Source organism: Bombina bombina, chromosome 5, assembly GCF_027579735.1.
Source record: "Bombina bombina isolate aBomBom1 chromosome 5, aBomBom1.pri, whole genome shotgun sequence".
Classification (NCBI taxonomy): Eukaryota; Metazoa; Chordata; class Amphibia; order Anura; family Bombinatoridae; genus Bombina; species Bombina bombina.
In genome coordinates, this window is record NC_069503.1 from 292,990,324 (window position 1) to 292,996,323 (window position 6,000).

Below are 6,000 nucleotides of genomic sequence, written 5' to 3' on the forward strand. Positions count from 1 at the left end.
CGCTCCCGGACCCCGCCACAACTAAATAAAGTGTTTAACCCCTAAACCGCCGCTCCCGGAGTCCACCACCACCTACATTAAATTTACTAACCCCTATTCTGCCCCCCCTTCACCGCCGCCACCTATATTATACTTATTAACCCTTAATCTCCCCCCCTACACTGCCGCCACCTACATTAAATTTATTAACCCCTAATCTGCCCCCCCTACACCGCTGCCACTATATTAAATGTATTAACCCCTAAACCTAAGTCTAACACTAACCCTAACACCACCTAACTTAAATATAATTTAAATAAATCTATTTTAGGATTTATTTTTATTTTACAGGCAAGTTTGTATTTATTTTAACTAGGAAGAATAGTTATTAAATAGTTATTAACTATTTAATAACTACCTAGCTAAAATAAATACAAAAGTACCTGTAAAATAAAACCTAACCTAAGTTACAATTACACCTAACACTACACTATCATTAAATTAATTACCTACATTAACTACAATTAACTACAATTAAATACAATTATCTAAAGTACAAAAAATAAAAAACACTAAATTACAGAAAATAATAAAATAATTACAAGTTTTTTAAACTAATTACACCTAATCTAATCCCCCTAATAAAATAAAAAGCCCCCCAAAATAATAAAAAGCCCTACCCTATACTAAATTACAAATAGCCCTTAAAAGGGCTTTTTGCGGGGCATTGCCCCAAAGTAATCAGCTCTTTTACCTGAAAAAAGTACAATACCCCCCCAACATTAAAACCCACCACCAACACACCCAACCCTACTCTAAAACCCACCCAATACCCCCTTAAAAAAACCTAACACTAACCCCTTGAAGATCACCCTACCTTGAGACGTCTTCACCCAACCGGGCCGAAGTCCTCCACAAAGCCGGCGTAAGTGGTCCTCCAGATGGTCAGAAGTCTTCATCCAAGCCGGCCAGAAGAGGTCCTCCAGACAGGCAGAAGTCTTTATCCAGGCAGCATTTTCTATCTTCATCCATCCGGCGCGGAGCAGGTCCATCTTCAAGACATCCGACGCGGCGCATCCTTCCTGGCCGACGACTAACCGACGAATGAAGGTTCCTTTAAATGACGTCATCCAAGATGGCGTCCCTTGAATTCCGATTGGCTGATAGAATTCTATCAGCCAATCAGAATTAAGGTAGGAAAAATCCTATTGGCTGATGCAATCAGCCAATAGGATTGAAGTTCAATCCTATTGGCTGATCCAATCAGCCAATAAGATTGAGCTCGCATTCTATTGGCTGTTCCAATCAGCCAATAGAATGCGAGCTCAATCCTGTAAAATAAAAATAAATCCTAAAATAGCTACAATGTAACTATTAGTTATATTGTAGCTAGCTTAGGGTTTATTTTATAGGTAAGTATTTAGTTTTAAATAGGAATAATTTTATTTCGATTTATTTAAATTATATTTAAGTTAGGTGGTGTTAGGATTAGTGTTAGACTTAGGTTTAGGGGTTAATACATTTAATATAGTGGCGGCGGTGTGGGGGGGGCAGATTACGGGTTAATAAGTATAATGTAGGTGGCGGTGGTGTAAGGAAAGTGGTTGAGGTAATTGCTCATATGACACTTGCTTTAACTTGTGTGACTTTGCCTTTAAGAGAGTGTGCCTTTAACAGAGTGAAAGTACATTATTAATTTCAAGTAGATGACACTGTATTTCACTGAGTCATGCTACAGCGGTAAACAACCGATGGATAATAATGATAAGAATTCAAGACCCAGACAGAACGAGGGTGTAACTTTGGCAGGGGTCACTCACTGACACTAAAAGAACATCTTGATAACACATTAGTAGAGGGGTTAATGCTAGCTATATGTTAAAGGATTCATTATTATTAATTGTAATAGGCTAAGTAATAAAGCTATTATGGTGGTTTAGCTATTATTAATTATATCTATGTAAAGATTGTTAAAACTATTATTGATGTATTTGACAGAAGTAACTGCATAAGAACACATAATCAGATGTATAATGTTAAGCAGAAAATATGAAAGATGATGGCATTGAGCTTAGGAACACGTGAGGGAAAGTACCTTGGTATGCCCCTGATAAGCTTGGGTGAGGCTAATGCAGACTGGCCAGATGCTTTGGGTCTCAGCCAACCTTGAAGGGAGCGGCCCGGGCTCTGTGGATTTGCGCCAGAACTGTTACGTAAGTGAACAGTATAAGAGAGGTACCTGTGGGCAATCTGATCAGGAGACTTGTGACCTGTCGATGGACGCATCATTCAGTGTTGTTCCCAAGATCACCTTTTTCTCCTGTTCCAAGATTGCCCAGATGTCTTCTCCAATCGTGCCCCAGGACAGGATGCTGAGATACATGATCACGGTGATGTATTATTTGTTTATTTAAAACTAGCTAGAATTGTCTGAGTAGTAGTATAACATAAGATTGTTATCGGTGGTTGCACAGGCAACTTAGTTATAATTTTCATTGCTAAACTGTAACTGAAAACTGCATAGATAGGGTAGGAATAGTATTATAATTGCATAAAATGTTATAAGCATAAACAGTGGTTTGTGGTATTCCGTTGTTATAATTATATTGCAGAATAAAACCATTATTGTTATCATAAGCATTGCAAAAAACCTGTGTGACGTGTCAGTTGTTTCCTTGCTGTAAGTGATATATGCTAAGTACATATCCTGAAAAAGAACCTCATAACAGGTGGGCTCCAGGAGTGGCGGTTTAGGGGTTAAACACTTTATTTAGTTGCGACGGGGTCCGGGAGCGGCAGTTTAGGGGTTAATAAGTATAATGTAGGTTGCGACGGTGTAGGGGGGCAGATTAGGGGTGTTTAGACTCGGGGTACATGTTAGGGTGCAGACATTCCCATAGGAATCAATGGGATATCGGGCAACAGCGAACATGAGCTCTCGCTGCTTTCCGACTCCCATTGATTCCTATGGTATCCGCGGCCTCCAGGGCGGCGGATTGAAAACCAGGTACGCTGGGCCGGAAAAGTGCCGAGCGTACCTGCTAGTTATTTGATAACTAGCAAAAGTAGTCAGATAGTGCCGAACTTGCATTCGGAACATCTGTAGTGACGTAAGCATCGATCTGTGTCAGACTGAGTCCGCCGGATGGTAGGTTACGTCACTAAATTCTACTTTTGCCGGTCTGTAGGGTTTGATAACTAAGGCGAATCAGACTCGCCACAAATACGCTGCGGAATTCCAGCGTATTTGCGGTTGACGGCTTGATAAATAGAGGCCAATGTCACAACTGTGGCATATGTCAATCATCAGGCTGGGACTAGCAATGAAAGAATTATCTTGGATACTTGCTTGGGCGGAATCCAGCTCTTGTCTAATTTCTGCGGTACATATACCAGGTGTAGACAATTGGGAAGCGGATTATCACCACCGCCATCATATGCATTCAGTGCTCAAGACCTTGATGACTATTTTCTCAATAAAACACTTGCCATCCGAAGAAACATCCCAACACAAACCTGCAATCTCCCAACTTCGCTCCCAATCACCCCCTCTGCCACTCTCTGCACCCTCCTCCCAACTACTGAGAGTGAAGTGGCTTCCCTTTTGTCTTCCTCACACCTCACTATCTGCCCACCTGACCCTATTCCTTCACATCTAATTCCCCGTCTGTCTCCCACCCTCACTCTGGCTCTTACTCACATATTCAACCTATCCCTTTCTACCGGCTCATTCCCTGCCTCCTTCAAACATGCAAAGGTCACCCCCATCCTCAAAAAACCCTCCCTTGACCCTAACTCCCCTGAAAACTACCGCCCCATATCACTGCTCCTGCTAGCTTCAAAATTCCTTGAAAAACTAGTTTTCGATCTCCTAACCCAATTCCTGTCCTCCAACTCATTGCTCGACCCCCTGCAATCTGGCTTCCGTCCCCAACACTTAACTGAGACTGCCCTCACCAAGGTTACTAACGATCTCCTTTCTGCTAAAAACAAAGGCTACTACTCTATACTCATCTTACTTGACCTCTCTGCTGCCTTTGACACTGTTAACCATCCCCTTCTCCTACGGACTCTCAGCTCTCTTGGGGTCTGTGACACTGCCCTCTCCTGGATCCACTCTTATCTCTCTAACAGACCCTTCTCCATCTCTTTTGCTGGTGACTCCTCCTCTCTTTTGCCTCTGTCGGTTGGAGTACCTCAAGGCTCTGTCCTGGGTCCTCTACTCTTCTCTATTTACACTTCTTCACTGGGTAAACTTATCAACAGCTATGGCTTCAGCTATCATCTCTATGCTAATGATACCCAGATCTACCTTTCCACCCCTGCACTCTCTCCTTCTGTCAATTCTCACATCAGCGACTGCTTATCTGGAATTTCCTCCTGGATGGCCTCTCACCACCTAAGAATAAACATGTCCAAGACTGAACTACTTCTAATTCCCCCCTCAAACTCTACTCCAGTTTCTAATTTTTCTATCACTGTTGGCGGCACCACTATCTCCCCATCACCCCAAGTCTGCTGCCTCAGAGTCACGCTTGACTCAAATCTGTCCTTCATTCCCCACATCCAATTGCTCTCTTCATCCTGCCGCAACCACCTACGCAATATCTCCAAAATTCATTCATTTCTAGGTGCTGAAACTACTAAACTGCTAATCCACTCCCTGGTGGTAATTTCCCGACTTGACTACTGTAACAACTTACTAACTGGCCTCCCTCTCTCCCTCCTCTCTCCCCTCTAATCCATCCTAAATGCATCTGCCAGGCTAATCCACCTCTCTTAACGCTCTGTTTCTGCTGCACCTCCATTTGAGTCCCTTCACTGGCTCCCCATTCACAACAGAGTTAAATTCTCACCCTGACCTACAAAGCCCTCACCAATGCTGCCTCACCCTACCTGTCCTCACTTATCAACAAATATACTCCTACCCACCCCCTAAGATCCAACAATGACCTGCTTCTTGCGTCCTCTACCATCACCTCCTCTCATGCTAGACTACAGGACTTCTCTTGTGCGGCACCAACCCTCTGGAACGCACTTCCTCATGCTGTCAGACTTGACCCTAACCTCTCCTCCTTTAAACGTTCCCTAAAGACCTTTCTGTTCAGGGAAGCTTATCACCTGACTTATTAACAAACTAACTTCACTTAACTAACAGTTGCCCTCTATCTCCTCACTAGTATCATTCTCAGCTTTGCAATCCCCACCTCCTGTTTCCTATCCTCCTACCCATCTAGATTGTAAATTCCCACGGGAATAGGGCACTCAATTCCCCCTGTATTTTGTCTGTAAAATTTTGTCTTTTATCGTATTGTTTCTCCATTGTACTGTTATCCTTGTACCCATGGGCAAAGCTGCAGAATCTGTTGGCGCTTTATAAATAAAGAATAATAATAATAATAATAATCTCAGCAGTCAGACTTTACATCCGGGGGAGTGTTCACTCAATCCAGATGTGTTTTTTCAGATTGTTCAGATGTGGTGTCTTCCAGAAATAGATCTGATGGCTTCCCATCTGAACAAGAAACTTCCTAGGTACCTGTCCAGTTCCAGGGATCCTCAGACGGAGTCGGTGGATGCGTCAGCAGTTCCTTGGTTTTACCAACCTGCTTATATCTTCCCGCCTCTAGTTCTTCTTCCAAAAGTGATCTCCAAGATCATCATGGAACATTTGTTTGTGTTTCTGGTAGCACCAGCATGGCCTTAAAGGTTCTGGTATGTGGATGTCCAGTTGTCAACCTTGGCCACTTCCTTTAAGACCAGATCTTCTGTCTCAAGGAACGTTTTTTCCATCAGGATCTCAAATCATTAAATTTGAAATTATGGAAATTGAACGCTTAGTGCTTAGTCATAAAGGTTTCTCTAAAGCAGTGATTGATACTATGTTACAGGCTCATAAATCTGTTTCTAAGAAGATTTATTATCGAGTTTGGAAGACATATTTATTTCATGGCTTTCTTTTCATAAATTCTCCTGGCATTGTTTTAGAATTCCTAGAATTTTACAGTTTCTTCAGGATGG